This window comes from Hyla sarda, unplaced genomic scaffold, assembly GCF_029499605.1.
Source record: "Hyla sarda isolate aHylSar1 unplaced genomic scaffold, aHylSar1.hap1 scaffold_698, whole genome shotgun sequence".
NCBI classification, from domain to species: Eukaryota; Metazoa; Chordata; class Amphibia; order Anura; family Hylidae; genus Hyla; species Hyla sarda.
The window spans coordinates 169,047-183,368 of record NW_026610716.1 but is presented as its reverse complement, the minus strand read 5'-3'; the positions used below and the strand labels follow the sequence as shown (position 1 = coordinate 183,368).

Sequence of the window (14,322 nt, the reverse complement as noted above, 5' to 3'; positions counted from 1 at the left end):
GAACCCTTCTTACTCCTCCTACTTGCATGTGACACTGGGCTTAGGATCTGCATAGGAAACACACACACAAGCACACACCTACCTTTGTTGCCTGCAGATGCCTCCTTGGCTGTCCCCAAACGGTATCAAACCAACACCCACGGGAAGCTGTAAGCATAGAGGACATGCCTGCACCCCATTGGACTTACCTGTGTGGGTTAAACCCGGGTTATTTGACAACCTATGGCGGTGATGGTTCTGCTCAGGCAGAGCAGTGCTGATGCTCCTCATAAAGCTGTCGCTGCTGTGAAGGTTCTAGGTGACATCACAAATCCCTATGGTTACATACACAACAAAGCTGGGTTGTTGTTGTTTACACTCTGCAAGGCCTGTGGAAGTGAGTGACATCATAGCACTGTAGTTCTGAGGGTTCTAGATGGATGCAACAATCTCCTGTTGCTTCTATGAAGGCCATAATAGACGACATCACCAAACAGCTCCATAGTCACATACACAGCAAAGGAGAGATGTTGTTTACACCTAGTGATGTCAGTGGTATTGAGTGACATCACAGCACAGTGCTAAGGCTCCTGGGCCTGGACACAGCAGCGGCTGCAATATCTCAACGGAGAATACGTTTATATATATGTGTGTGTGTGCGCATATATATATATATATATATATATATATATATATATATATATATATTTCTCCGCCGAAATCACTTTTAAACCCATTTCCCCTTTTTTTTTCCTTCTCTTCCTCTTACTTTTTTTTCACGTTTTTTTACGTTTTTCTCCTTTTCGCCTCTTTTCTGGGCGTATTATTCTTCTTTTTCTTCTTTTTTTTCGTCTAATGCATACCCCATCAGTGCAGCAATGCTTATTCAATACCGCCAGCAGATGGAGACACTGGGGGATAATTTTCTAAGGATTTATACTGATTTTTCCTGTCTGAATTTGTCGCACAGAAAGTTGCAGGCCAAATATGTGTGACATTTCTGAGACTTTAGCTTCTAGAGCATTTTTACAACATTATACATAGGTGCTGAATACATAAAAAGCGACTGTTCAGCGACAGACAAGTCGCATCGGCTGAAAGTAGGCCAGAATGTCAGTCCATGTTGGAGCAGGTTTAGATACAGTCTAAAGTATAGATCTCAAAGTCTGTGCACAGAATTTAGCAAGGGCCTCGCACCTTCTGATGCATCAGGTAGGTGCACAATAGCATAGCCTAACCCTCTGTACTTTGGTCTATATTGATGCGGGACATAGACAGCCAGCTGATGACCAATCCATTAGTGCAATGGATGGCTGGAAGCATTTGTCTTTGCCTTTGCAATACCACAGAAGCAATGCATGGTCAATGTACAGCAATGACACACCTGTGTGAACAGCCAGGAGACCCCCCCCCCCCCATGTTATGTTACATAGTTACATAGTTAGTACGGTCGAAAAAAGACATATGTCCATCAAGTTCAACCAGGGAATCAAGGGGTAGGGGTGTGGCGCGATATTGGGGAAGGGATGAGATTTTATATTTCTTCATAAGCATTAATCTTATTTTGTCAATTAGGAACATTCAGCACCCACCCGCTATCAAGGCAGCTGCCTATCATGTCATGCCCTACCTGCACAGGTGTGCTGGCTACTCAAATGATCCAATTAAGGAGGCCATTTAGTCAGCAGCAGCAGAAGTCCTGTGCCTGGACGCTCCAACAGCGGCCAGACACAAGCAGAAGCAGAAGCAGCAGAAGCAGCAGCAGCACCACCTTTTGTTTTTTGGCTGCAGCAGCAGCAAGGCCCACAGGGCTGGCTAGCTGGCTAGCCAGAAAGCAGGTAGCAATGAAAGTAGGAATCTTTCTTTTTAACCCTGTAAGGGGGTGGTGCACTGTACCCGAAGATACTGCCATATCGGGTCAATGCATAGGGCGACGGAAGCAAGCTTCGAAATCGGCCCCCGTTCTCAAAAATCCATTTAATATATGGTCCCCAGATAGGGGACGTATCAGATATTAAACTGATAAGAACAGATACTACACTTGATCTTAGCCAAAAGGCCGAGAAGCGATAACCGTGAAAGGGGCGGGCCCAACAAGGTGCCCTTCATGGGCACTATCACTGCTTGCTGTCAGGGAGGCTGCCAGACAATTTTCCATGCACACTCTGGGCTGGGGGGCAGTCAACCACCAGTACACACAGCAGAACCTAAACCCATACCATTATTGCTAAGCAGCAAGACAGGGGCCCATTGCACTCCCACGGGGCCTTTTTAAATGCAATCCATAACCCGGATTTGCCAGGAACCCTTCTTACTCCTCCTACTTGCATGTGACACTGGGCTTAGGATCTGCATAGGAAACACACACACAAGCACACACCTACCTTTGTTGCCTGCAGATGCCTCCTTGGCTGTCCCCAAACGGTATCAAACCAACACCCACGGGAAGCTGTAAGCATAGAGGACATGCCTGCACCCCATTGGACTTACCTGTGTGGGTTAAACCCGGGTTATTTGACAACCTATGGCGGTGATGGTTCTGCTCAGGCAGAGCAGTGCTGATGCTCCTCATAAAGCTGTCGCTGCTGTGAAGGTTCTAGGTGACATCACAAATCCCTATGGTTACATACACAACAAAGCTGGGTTGTTGTTGTTTACACTCTGCAAGGCCTGTGGAAGTGAGTGACATCATAGCACTGTAGTTCTGAGGGTTCTAGATGGATGCAACAATCTCCTGTTGCTTCTATGAAGGCCATAATAGACGACATCACCAAACAGCTCCATAGTCACATACACAGCAAAGGAGAGATGTTGTTTACACCTAGTGATGTCAGTGGTATTGAGTGACATCACAGCACAGTGCTAAGGCTCCTGGGCCTGGACACAGCAGCGGCTGCAATATCTCAACGGAGAATACGTGTGTGTGCGCGTATATATATATATATATATATATATATATATATATATATAATATATATATATATATATATATATATATTTCTCCGCCGAAATCACTTTTAAACCCATTTCCACCTTTTTTTCCCTTCTCTTCCTCTTACTTTTTTTTCACGTTTTTTTACGTTTTTCTCCTTTTCGCCTCTTTTCTGGGCGTATTATTCTTCTTTTTCTTCTTTTTTTTCGTCTAATGCATACCCCATCAGTGCAGCAATGCTTATTCAATACCGCCAGCAGATGGAGACACTGGGGGATAATTTTCTAAGGATTTATACTGATTTTTCCTGTCTGAATTTGTCGCACAGAAAGTTGCAGGCCAAATATGTGTGACATTTCTGCGACTTTAGCTTCTAGAGCATTTTTACAACATTATACATAGGTGCTGAATACATAAAAAGCGACTGTTCAGCGACAGACAAGTCGCATCGGCTGAAAGTAGGCCAGAATGTCAGTCCATGTTGGAGCAGGTTTAGATACAGTCTAAAGTATAGATCTCAAAGTCTGTGCACAGAATTTAGCAAGGGCCTCGCACCTTCTGATGCATCAGGTAGGTGCACAATAGCATAGCCTAACCCTCTGTACTTTGGTCTATATTGATGCGGGACATAGACAGCCAGCTGATGACCAATCCATTAGTGCAATGGATGGCTGGAAGCATTTGTCTTTGCCTTTGCAATACCACAGAAGCAATGCATGGTCAATGTACAGCAATGACACACCTGTGTGAACAGCCAGGAGACCCCCCCCCCCCCATGTTATGTTACATAGTTACATAGTTAGTACGGTCGAAAAAAGACATATGTCCATCAAGTTCAACCAGGGAATTAAGGGGTAGGGGTGTGGCGCGATATTGGGGAAGGGATGAGATTTTATATTTCTTCATAAGCATTAATCTTATTTTGTCAATTAGGAACATTCAGCACCCACCCGCTATCAAGGCAGCTGCCTATCATGTCATGCCCTACCTGCACAGGTGTGCTGGCTACTCAAATGATCCAATTAAGGAGGCCATTTAGTCAGCAGCAGCAGAAGTCCTGTGCCTGGACGCTCCAACAGCGGCCAGACACAAGCAGAAGCAGAAGCAGCAGAAGCAGCAGCAGCACCACCTTTTGTTTTTTGGCTGCAGCAGCAGCAAGGCCCACAGGGCTGGCTAGCTGGCTAGCCAGCAAGCAGGTAGCAATGAAAGTAGGAATCTTTCTTTTTAACCCTGTAAGGGGGTGGTGCACTGTACCCGAAGATACTGCCATATTGGGTCAATGCATAGGGCGACGGAAGCAAGCTTCGAAATCGGCACCCGTTCTCAAAAATCCATTTAATATATGGTCCCCAGATAGGGGACGTATCAGATATTAAACTGATAAGAACAGATACTACACTTGATCTTAGCCAAAAGGCCGAGAAGCGATAACCGTGAAAGGGGCGGGCCCAACAAGGTGCCCTTCATGGGCACTATCACTGCTTGCTGTCAGGGAGGCTGCCAGACAATTTTCCATGCACACTCTGGGCTGGGGGGCAGTCAACCACCAGTACACACAGCAGAACCTAAACCCATACCATTATTGCTAAGCAGCAAGACAGGGGCCCATTGCACTCCCACGGGGCCTTTTTAAATGCAATCCATAACCCGGATTTGCCAGGAACCCTTCTTACTCCTCCTACTTGCATGTGACACTGGGCTTAGGATCTGCATAGGAAACACACACACAAGCACACACCTACCTTTGTTGCCTGCAGATGCCTCCTTGGCTGTCCCCAAACGGTATCAAACCAACACCCACGGGAAGCTGTAAGCATAGAGGACATGCCTGCACCCCATTGGACTTACCTGTGTGGGTTAAACCCGGGTTATTTGACAACCTATGGCGGTGATGGTTCTGCTCAGGCAGAGCAGTGCTGATGCTCCTCATAAAGCTGTCGCTGCTGTGAAGGTTCTAGGTGACATCACAAATCCCTATGGTTACATACACAACAAAGCTGGGTTGTTGTTGTTTACACTCTGCAAGGCCTGTGGAAGTGAGTGACATCATAGCACTGTAGTTCTGAGGGTTCTAGATGGATGCAACAATCTCCTGTTGCTTCTATGAAGGCCATAATAGACGACATCACCAAACAGCTCCATAGTCACATACACAGCAAAGGAGAGATGTTGTTTACACCTAGTGATGTCAGTGGTATTGAGTGACATCACAGCACAGTGCTAAGGCTCCTGGGCCTGGACACAGCAGCGGCTGCAATATCTCAACGGAGAATACGTTTATATATATGTGTGTGTGTGCGCGTATATATATATATATATATTTCTCCGCCGAAATCACTTTTAAACCCATTTCCACCTTTTTTTCCCTTCTCTTCCTCTTACTTTTTTTTCACGTTTTTTTACGTTTTTCTCCTTTTCGCCTCTTTTCTGGGCGTATTATTCTTCTTTTTCTTCTTTTTTTTCGTCTAATGCATACCCCATCAGTGCAGCAATGCTTATTCAATACCGCCAGCAGATGGAGACACTGGGGGATAATTTTCTAAGGATTTATACTGATTTTTCCTGTCTGAATTTGTCGCACAGAAAGTTGCAGGCCAAATATGTGTGACATTTCTGCGACTTTAGCTTCTAGAGCATTTTTACAACATTATACATAGGTGCTGAATACATAAAAAGCGACTGTTCAGCGACAGACAAGTCGCATCGGCTGAAAGTAGGCCAGAATGTCAGTCCATGTTGGAGCAGGTTTAGATACAGTCTAAAGTATAGATCTCAAAGTCTGTGCACAGAATTTAGCAAGGGCCTCGCACCTTCTGATGCATCAGGTAGGTGCACAATAGCATAGCCTAACCCTCTGTACTTTGGTCTATATTGATGCGGGACATAGACAGCCAGCTGATGACCAATCCATTAGTGCAATGGATGGCTGGAAGCATTTGTCTTTGCCTTTGCAATACCACAGAAGCAATGCATGGTCAATGTACAGCAATGACACACCTGTGTGAACAGCCAGGAGACCCCCCCCCCATGTTATGTTACATAGTTACATAGTTAGTACGGTCGAAAAAAGACATATGTCCATCAAGTTCAACCAGGGAATTAAGGGGTAGGGGTGTGGCGCGATATTGGGGAAGGGATGAGATTTTATATTTCTTCATAAGCATTAATCTTATTTTGTCAATTAGGAACATTCAGCACCCACCCGCTATCAAGGCAGCTGCCTATCATGTCATGCCCTACCTGCACAGGTGTGCTGGCTACTCAAATGATCCAATTAAGGAGGCCATTTAGTCAGCAGCAGCAGAAGTCCTGTGCCTGGACGCTCCAACAGCGGCCAGACACAAGCAGAAGCAGAAGCAGCAGAAGCAGCAGCAGCACCACCTTTTGTTTTTTGGCTGCTGCAGCAGCAGCAAGGCCCACAGGGCTGGCTAGCTGGCTAGCCAGCAAGCAGGTAGCAATGAAAGTAGGAATCTTTCTTTTTAACCCTGTAAGGGGGTGGTGCACTGTACCCGAAGATACTGCCATATCGGGTCAATGCATAGGGCGACGGAAGCAAGCTTCGAAATCGGCCCCCGTTCTCAAAAATCCATTTAATATATGGTCCCCAGATAGGGGACGTATCAGATATTAAACTGATAAGAACAGATACTACACTTGATCTTAGCCAAAAGGCCGAGAAGCGATAACCGTGAAAGGGGCGGGCCCAACAAGGTGCCCTTCATGGGCACTATCACTGCTTGCTGTCAGGGAGGCTGCCAGACAATTTTCCATGCACACTCTGGGCTGGGGGGCAGTCAACCACCAGTACACACAGCAGAACCTAAACCCATACCATTATTGCTAAGCAGCAAGACAGGGGCCCATTGCACTCCCACGGGGCCTTTTTAAATGCAATCCATAACCCGGATTTGCCAGGAACCCTTCTTACTCCTCCTACTTGCATGTGACACTGGGCTTAGGATCTGCATAGGAAACACACACACAAGCACACACCTACCTTTGTTGCCTGCAGATGCCTCCTTGGCTGTCCCCAAACGGTATCAAACCAACACCCACGGGAAGCTGTAAGCATAGAGGACATGCCTGCACCCCATTGGACTTACCTGTGTGGGTTAAACCCGGGTTATTTGACAACCTATGGCGGTGATGGTTCTGCTCAGGCAGAGCAGTGCTGATGCTCCTCATAAAGCTGTCGCTGCTGTGAAGGTTCTAGGTGACATCACAAATCCCTATGGTTACATACACAACAAAGCTGGGTTGTTGTTGTTTACACTCTGCAAGGCCTGTGGAAGTGAGTGACATCATAGCACTGTAGTTCTGAGGGTTCTAGATGGATGCAACAATCTCCTGTTGCTTCTATGAAGGCCATAATAGACGACATCACCAAACAGCTCCATAGTCACATACACAGCAAAGGAGAGATGTTGTTTACACCTAGTGATGTCAGTGGTATTGAGTGACATCACAGCACAGTGCTAAGGCTCCTGGGCCTGGACACAGCAGCGGCTGCAATATCTCAACGGAGAATACGTTTATGTATATGTGTGTGTGTGCGCGTATATATATATATATATATATATATATATATATATATATATATATATTTCTCCACCGAAATCACTTTTAAACCCATTTCCACCTTTTTTTCCCTTCTCTTCCTCTTACTTTTTTTTCACGTTTTTTTACGTTTTTCTCCTTTTCGCCTCTTTTCTGGGCGTATTATTCTTCTTTTTCTTCTTTTTTTTCGTCTAATGCATACCCCATCAGTGCAGCAATGCTTATTCAATACCGCCAGCAGATGGAGACACTGGGGGATAATTTTCTAAGGATTTATACTGATTTTTCCTGTCTGAATTTGTCGCACAGAAAGTTGCAGGCCAAATATGTGTGACATTTCTGCGACTTTAGCTTCTAGAGCATTTTTACAACATTATACATAGGTGCTGAATACATAAAAAGCGACTGTTCAGCGACAGACAAGTCGCATCGGCTGAAAGTAGGCCAGAATGTCAGTCCATGTTGGAGCAGGTTTAGATACAGTCTAAAGTATAGATCTCAAAGTCTGTGCACAGAATTTAGCAAGGGCCTCGCACCTTCTGATGCATCAGGTAGGTGCACAATAGCATAGCCTAACCCTCTGTACTTTGGTCTATATTGATGCGGGACATAGACAGCCAGCTGATGACCAATCCATTAGTGCAATGGATGGCTGGAAGCATTTGTCTTTGCCTTTGCAATACCACAGAAGCAATGCATGGTCAATGTACAGCAATGACACACCTGTGTGAACAGCCAGGAGACCCCCCCCCCCCCCCATGTTATGTTACATAGTTACATAGTTAGTACGGTCGAAAAAAGACATATGTCCATCAAGTTCAACCAGGGAATTAAGGGGTAGGGGTGTGGCGCGATATTGGGGAAGGGATGAGATTTTATATTTCTTCATAAGCATTAATCTTATTTTGTCAATTAGGAACATTCAGCACCCACCCGCTATCAAGGCAGCTGCCTATCATGTCATGCCCTACCTGCACAGGTGTGCTGGCTACTCAAATGATCCAATTAAGGAGGCCATTTAGTCAGCAGCAGCAGAAGTCCTGTGCCTGGACGCTCCAACAGCGGCCAGACACAAGCAGAAGCAGAAGCAGCAGAAGCAGCAGCAGCACCACCTTTTGTTTTTTGGCTGCAGCAGCAGCAAGGCCCACAGGGCTGGCTAGCTGGCTAGCCAGCAAGCAGGTAGCAATGAAAGTAGGAATCTTTCTTTTTAACCCTGTAAGGGGGTGGTGCACTGTACCCGAAGATACTGCCATATCGGGTCAATGCATAGGGCGACGGAAGCAAGCTTCGAAATCGGCCCCCGTTCTCAAAAATCCATTTAATATATGGTCCCCAGATAGGGGACGTATCAGATATTAAACTGATAAGAACAGATACTACACTTGATCTTAGCCAAAAGGCCGAGAAGCGATAACCGTGAAAGGGGCGGGCCCAACAAGGTGCCCTTCATGGGCACTATCACTGCTTGCTGTCAGGGAGGCTGCCAGACAATTTTCCATGCACACTCTGGGCTGGGGGGCAGTCAACCACCAGTACACACAGCAGAACCTAAACCCATACCATTATTGCTAAGCAGCAAGACAGGGGCCCATTGCACTCCCACGGGGCCTTTTTAAATGCAATCCATAACCCGGATTTGCCAGGAACCCTTCTTACTCCTCCTACTTGCATGTGACACTGGGCTTAGGATCTGCATAGGAAACACACACACAAGCACACACCTACCTTTGTTGCCTGCAGATGCCTCCTTGGCTGTCCCCAAACGGTATCAAACCAACACCCACGGGAAGCTGTAAGCATAGAGGACATGCCTGCACCCCATTGGACTTACCTGTGTGGGTTAAACCCGGGTTATTTGACAACCTATGGCGGTGATGGTTCTGCTCAGGCAGAGCAGTGCTGATGCTCCTCATAAAGCTGTCGCTGCTGTGAAGGTTCTAGGTGACATCACAAATCCCTATGGTTACATACACAACAAAGCTGGGTTGTTGTTGTTTACACTCTGCAAGGCCTGTGGAAGTGAGTGACATCATAGCACTGTAGTTCTGAGGGTTCTAGATGGATGCAACAATCTCCTGTTGCTTCTATGAAGGCCATAATAGACGACATCACCAAACAGCTCCATAGTCACATACACAGCAAAGGAGAGATGTTGTTTACACCTAGTGATGTCAGTGGTATTGAGTGACATCACAGCACAGTGCTAAGGCTCCTGGGCCTGGACACAGCAGCGGCTGCAATATCTCAACGGAGAATACGTTTATATATATGTGTGTGTGTGCGCGTATATATATATATATATATATATATATATATATATATATATATATATATTTCTCCGCCGAAATCACTTTTAAACCCATTTCCACCTTTTTTTCCCTTCTCTTCCTCTTACTTTTTTTTCACGTTTTTTTACGTTTTTCTCCTTTTCGCCTCTTTTCTGGGCGTATTATTCTTCTTTTTCTTCTTTTTTTTCGTCTAATGCATACCCCATCAGTGCAGCAATGCTTATTCAATACCGCCAGCAGATGGAGACACTGGGGGATAATTTTCTAAGGATTTATACTGATTTTTCCTGTCTGAATTTGTCGCACAGAAAGTTGCAGGCCAAATATGTGTGACATTTCTGCGACTTTAGCTTCTAGAGCATTTTTACAACATTATACATAGGTGCTGAATACATAAAAAGCGACTGTTCAGCGACAGACAAGTCGCATCGGCTGAAAGTAGGCCAGAATGTCAGTCCATGTTGGAGCAGGTTTAGATACAGTCTAAAGTATAGATCTCAAAGTCTGTGCACAGAATTTAGCAAGGGCCTCGCACCTTCTGATGCATCAGGTAGGTGCACAATAGCATAGCCTAACCCTCTGTACTTTGGTCTATATTGATGCGGGACATAGACAGCCAGCTGATGACCAATCCATTAGTGCAATGGATGGCTGGAAGCATTTGTCTTTGCCTTTGCAATACCACAGAAGCAATGCATGGTCAATGTACAGCAATGACACACCTGTGTGAACAGCCAGGAGACCCCCCCCCCCCCCATGTTATGTTACATAGTTACATAGTTAGTACGGTCGAAAAAAGACATATGTCCATCAAGTTCAACCAGGGAATTAAGGGGTAGGGGTGTGGCGCGATATTGGGGAAGGGATGAGATTTTATATTTCTTCATAAGCATTAATCTTATTTTGTCAATTAGGAACATTCAGCACCCACCCGCTATCAAGGCAGCTGCCTATCATGTCATGCCCTACCTGCACAGGTGTGCTGGCTACTCAAATGATCCAATTAAGGAGGCCATTTAGTCAGCAGCAGCAGAAGTCCTGTGCCTGGACGCTCCAACAGCGGCCAGACACAAGCAGAAGCAGAAGCAGCAGAAGCAGCAGCAGCACCACCTTTAGTTTTTTGGCTGCAGCAGCAGCAAGGCCCACAGGGCTGGCTAGCTGGCTAGCCAGCAAGCAGGTAGCAATGAAAGTAGGAATCTTTCTTTTTAACCCTGTAAGGGGGTGGTGCACTGTACCCGAAGATACTGCCATATCGGGTGAATGCATAGGGCGACGGAAGCAAGCTTCGAAATCGGCCCCCGTTCTCAAAAATCCATTTAATATATGGTCCCCAGATAGGGGACATATCAGATATTAAACTGATAAGAACAGATACTACACTTGATCTTAGCCAAAAGGCCGAGAAGCGATAACCGTGAAAGGGGCGGGCCCAACAAGGTGCCCTTCATGGGCACTATCACTGCTTGCTGTCAGGGAGGCTGCCAGACAATTTTCCATGCACACTCTGGGCTGGGGGGCAGTCAACCACCAGTACACACAGCAGAACCTAAACCCATACCATTATTGCTAAGCAGCAAGACAGGGGCCCATTGCACTCCCACGGGGCCTTTTTAAATGCAATCCATAACCCGGATTTGCCAGGAACCCTTCTTACTCCTCCTACTTGCATGTGACACTGGGCTTAGGATCTGCATAGGAAACACACACACAAGCACACACCTACCTTTGTTGCCTGCAGATGCCTCCTTGGCTGTCCCCAAACGGTATCAAACCAACACCCACGGGAAGCTGTAAGCATAGAGGACATGCCTGCACCCCATTGGACTTACCTGTGTGGGTTAAAGCCGGGTTATTTGACAACCTATGGCGGTGATGGTTCTGCTCAGGCAGAGCAGTGCTGATGCTCCTCATAAAGCTGTCGCTGCTGTGAAGGTTCTAGGTGACATCACAAATCCCTATGGTTACATACACAACAAAGCTGGGTTGTTGTTGTTTACACTCTGCAAGGCCTGTGGAAGTGAGTGACATCATAGCACTGTAGTTCTGAGGGTTCTAGATGGATGCAACAATCTCCTGTTGCTTCTATGAAGGCCATAATAGACGACATCACCAAACAGCTCCATAGTCACATACACAGCAAAGGAGAGATGTTGTTTACACCTAGTGATGTCAGTGGTATTGAGTGACATCACAGCACAGTGCTAAGGCTCCTGGGCCTGGACACAGCAGCGGCTGCAATATCTCAACGGAGAATACGTTTATATATATGTGTGTGTGTGCGCGTATATATATATATATATATATATATATATATATTTCTCCGCCGAAATCACTTTTAAACCCATTTCCACCTTTTTTTCCCTTCTCTTCCTCTTACTTTTTTTTCACGTTTTTTTACGTTTTTCTCCTTTTCGCCTCTTTTCTGGGCGTATTATTCTTCTTTTTCTTCTTTTTTTTCGTCTAATGCATACCCCATCAGTGCAGCAATGCTTATTCAATACCGCCAGCAGATGGAGACACTGGGGGATAATTTTCTAAGGATTTATACTGATTTTTCCTGTCTGAATTTGTCGCACAGAAAGTTGCAGGCCAAATATGTGTGACATTTCTGCGACTTTAGCTTCTAGAGCATTTTTACAACATTATACATAGGTGCTGAATACATAAAAAGCGACTGTTCAGCGACAGACAAGTCGCATCGGCTGAAAGTAGGCCAGAATGTCAGTCCATGTTGGAGCAGGTTTAGATACAGTCTAAAGTATAGATCTCAAAGTCTGTGCACAGAATTTAGCAAGGGCCTCGCACCTTCTGATGCATCAGGTAGGTGCACAATAGCATAGCCTAACCCTCTGTACTTTGGTCTATATTGATGCGGGACATAGACAGCCAGCTGATGACCAATCCATTAGTGCAATGGATGGCTGGAAGCATTTGTCTTTGCCTTTGCAATACCACAGAAGCAATGCATGGTCAATGTACAGCAATGACACACCTGTGTGAACAGCCAGGAGACCCCCCCCCCCCCCATGTTATGTTACATAGTTACATAGTTAGTACGGTCGAAAAAAGACATATGTCCATCAAGTTCAACCAGGGAATTAAGGGGTAGGGGTGTGGCGCGATATTGGGGAAGGGATGAGATTTTATATTTCTTCATAAGCATTAATCTTATTTTGTCAATTAGGAACATTCAGCACCCACCCGCTATCAAGGCAGCTGCCTATCATGTCATGCCCTACCTGCACAGGTGTGCTGGCTACTCAAATGATCCAATTAAGGAGGCCATTTAGTCAGCAGCAGCAGAAGTCCTGTGCCTGGACGCTCCAACAGCGGCCAGACACAAGCAGAAGCAGAAGCAGCAGAAGCAGCAGCAGCACCACCTTTTGTTTTTTGGCTGCAGCAGCAGCAAGGCCCACAGGGCTGGCTAGCTGGCTAGCCAGCAAGCAGGTAGCAATGAAAGTAGGAATCTTTCTTTTTAACCCTGTAAGGGGGTGGTGCACTGTACCCGAAGATACTGCCATATCGGGTCAATGCATAGGGCGACGGAAGCAAGCTTCGAAATCGGCCCCCGTTCTCAAAAATCCATTTAATATATGGTCCCCAGATAGGGGACGTATCAGATATTAAACTGATAAGAACAGATACTACACTTGATCTTAGCCAAAAGGCCGAGAAGCGATAACCGTGAAAGGGGCGGGCCCAACAAGGTGCCCTTCATGGGCACTATCACTGCTTGCTGTCAGGGAGGCTGCCAGACAATTTTCCATGCACACTCTGGGCTGGGGGGCAGTCAACCACCAGTACACACAGCAGAACCTAAACCCATACCATTATTGCTAAGCAGCAAGACAGGGGCCCATTGCACTCCCACGGGGCCTTTTTAAATGCAATCCATAACCCGGATTTGCCAGGAACCCTTCTTACTCCTCCTACTTGCATGTGACACTGGGCTTAGGATCTGCATAGGAAACACACACACAAGCACACACCTACCTTTGTTGCCTGCAGATGCCTCCTTGGCTGTCCCCAAACGGTATCAAACCAACACCCACGGGAAGCTGTAAGCATAGAGGACATGCCTGCACCCCATTGGACTTACCTGTGTGGGTTAAACCCGGGTTATTTGACAACCTATGGCGGTGATGGTTCTGCTCAGGCAGAGCAGTGCTGATGCTCCTCATAAAGCTGTCGCTGCTGTGAAGGTTCTAGGTGACATCACAAATCCCTATGGTTACATACACAACAAAGCTGGGTTGTTGTTGTTTACACTCTGCAAGGCCTGTGGAAGTGAGTGACATCATAGCACTGTAGTTCTGAGGGTTCTAGATGGATGCAACAATCTCCTGTTGCTTCTATGAAGGCCATAATAGACGACATCACCAAACAGCTCCATAGTCACATACACAGCAAAGGAGAGATGTTGTTTACACCTAGTGATGTCAGTGGTATTGAGTGACATCACAGCACAGTGCTAAGGCTCCTGGGCCTGGACACAGCAGCGGCTGCAATATCTCAACGGAGAATACGTTTATATATATGTGTGTGTGTGCGCGTATATATATATAT

The 14,322-nt window shown here is 46.1% G+C and overlaps 6 non-coding genes across 6 annotated transcripts; all 6 read right to left on the bottom strand.

Moving 5' to 3' along the window:
• Positions 1-1,859: 1,859 nt before the first annotated feature.
• Positions 1,860-2,050, bottom strand: LOC130343940 (U2 spliceosomal RNA). The gene has a single exon (XR_008883071.1). It is a non-coding gene; the product is annotated as a U2 spliceosomal RNA (small nuclear RNA).
• A 2,099-nt stretch (positions 2,051-4,149) lies between these two features.
• LOC130343951 (U2 spliceosomal RNA) lies at positions 4,150-4,340 on the bottom strand. Its single transcript, XR_008883082.1, has one exon. It is a non-coding gene; the product is annotated as a U2 spliceosomal RNA (small nuclear RNA).
• Positions 4,341-6,404: 2,064 nt separating this feature from the next.
• On the bottom strand, positions 6,405-6,595 carry LOC130344019 (U2 spliceosomal RNA). The gene has a single exon (XR_008883135.1). It is a non-coding gene; the product is annotated as a U2 spliceosomal RNA (small nuclear RNA).
• A 2,094-nt stretch (positions 6,596-8,689) lies between these two features.
• On the bottom strand, positions 8,690-8,880 carry LOC130344017 (U2 spliceosomal RNA). Its single transcript, XR_008883134.1, has one exon. It is a non-coding gene; the product is annotated as a U2 spliceosomal RNA (small nuclear RNA).
• A 2,095-nt stretch (positions 8,881-10,975) lies between these two features.
• LOC130343948 (U2 spliceosomal RNA) lies at positions 10,976-11,166 on the bottom strand. Its single transcript, XR_008883079.1, has one exon. It is a non-coding gene; the product is annotated as a U2 spliceosomal RNA (small nuclear RNA).
• Positions 11,167-13,245: 2,079 nt separating this feature from the next.
• Positions 13,246-13,436, bottom strand: LOC130344016 (U2 spliceosomal RNA). Its single transcript, XR_008883133.1, has one exon. It is a non-coding gene; the product is annotated as a U2 spliceosomal RNA (small nuclear RNA).
• Positions 13,437-14,322: the final 886 nt, after the last annotated feature.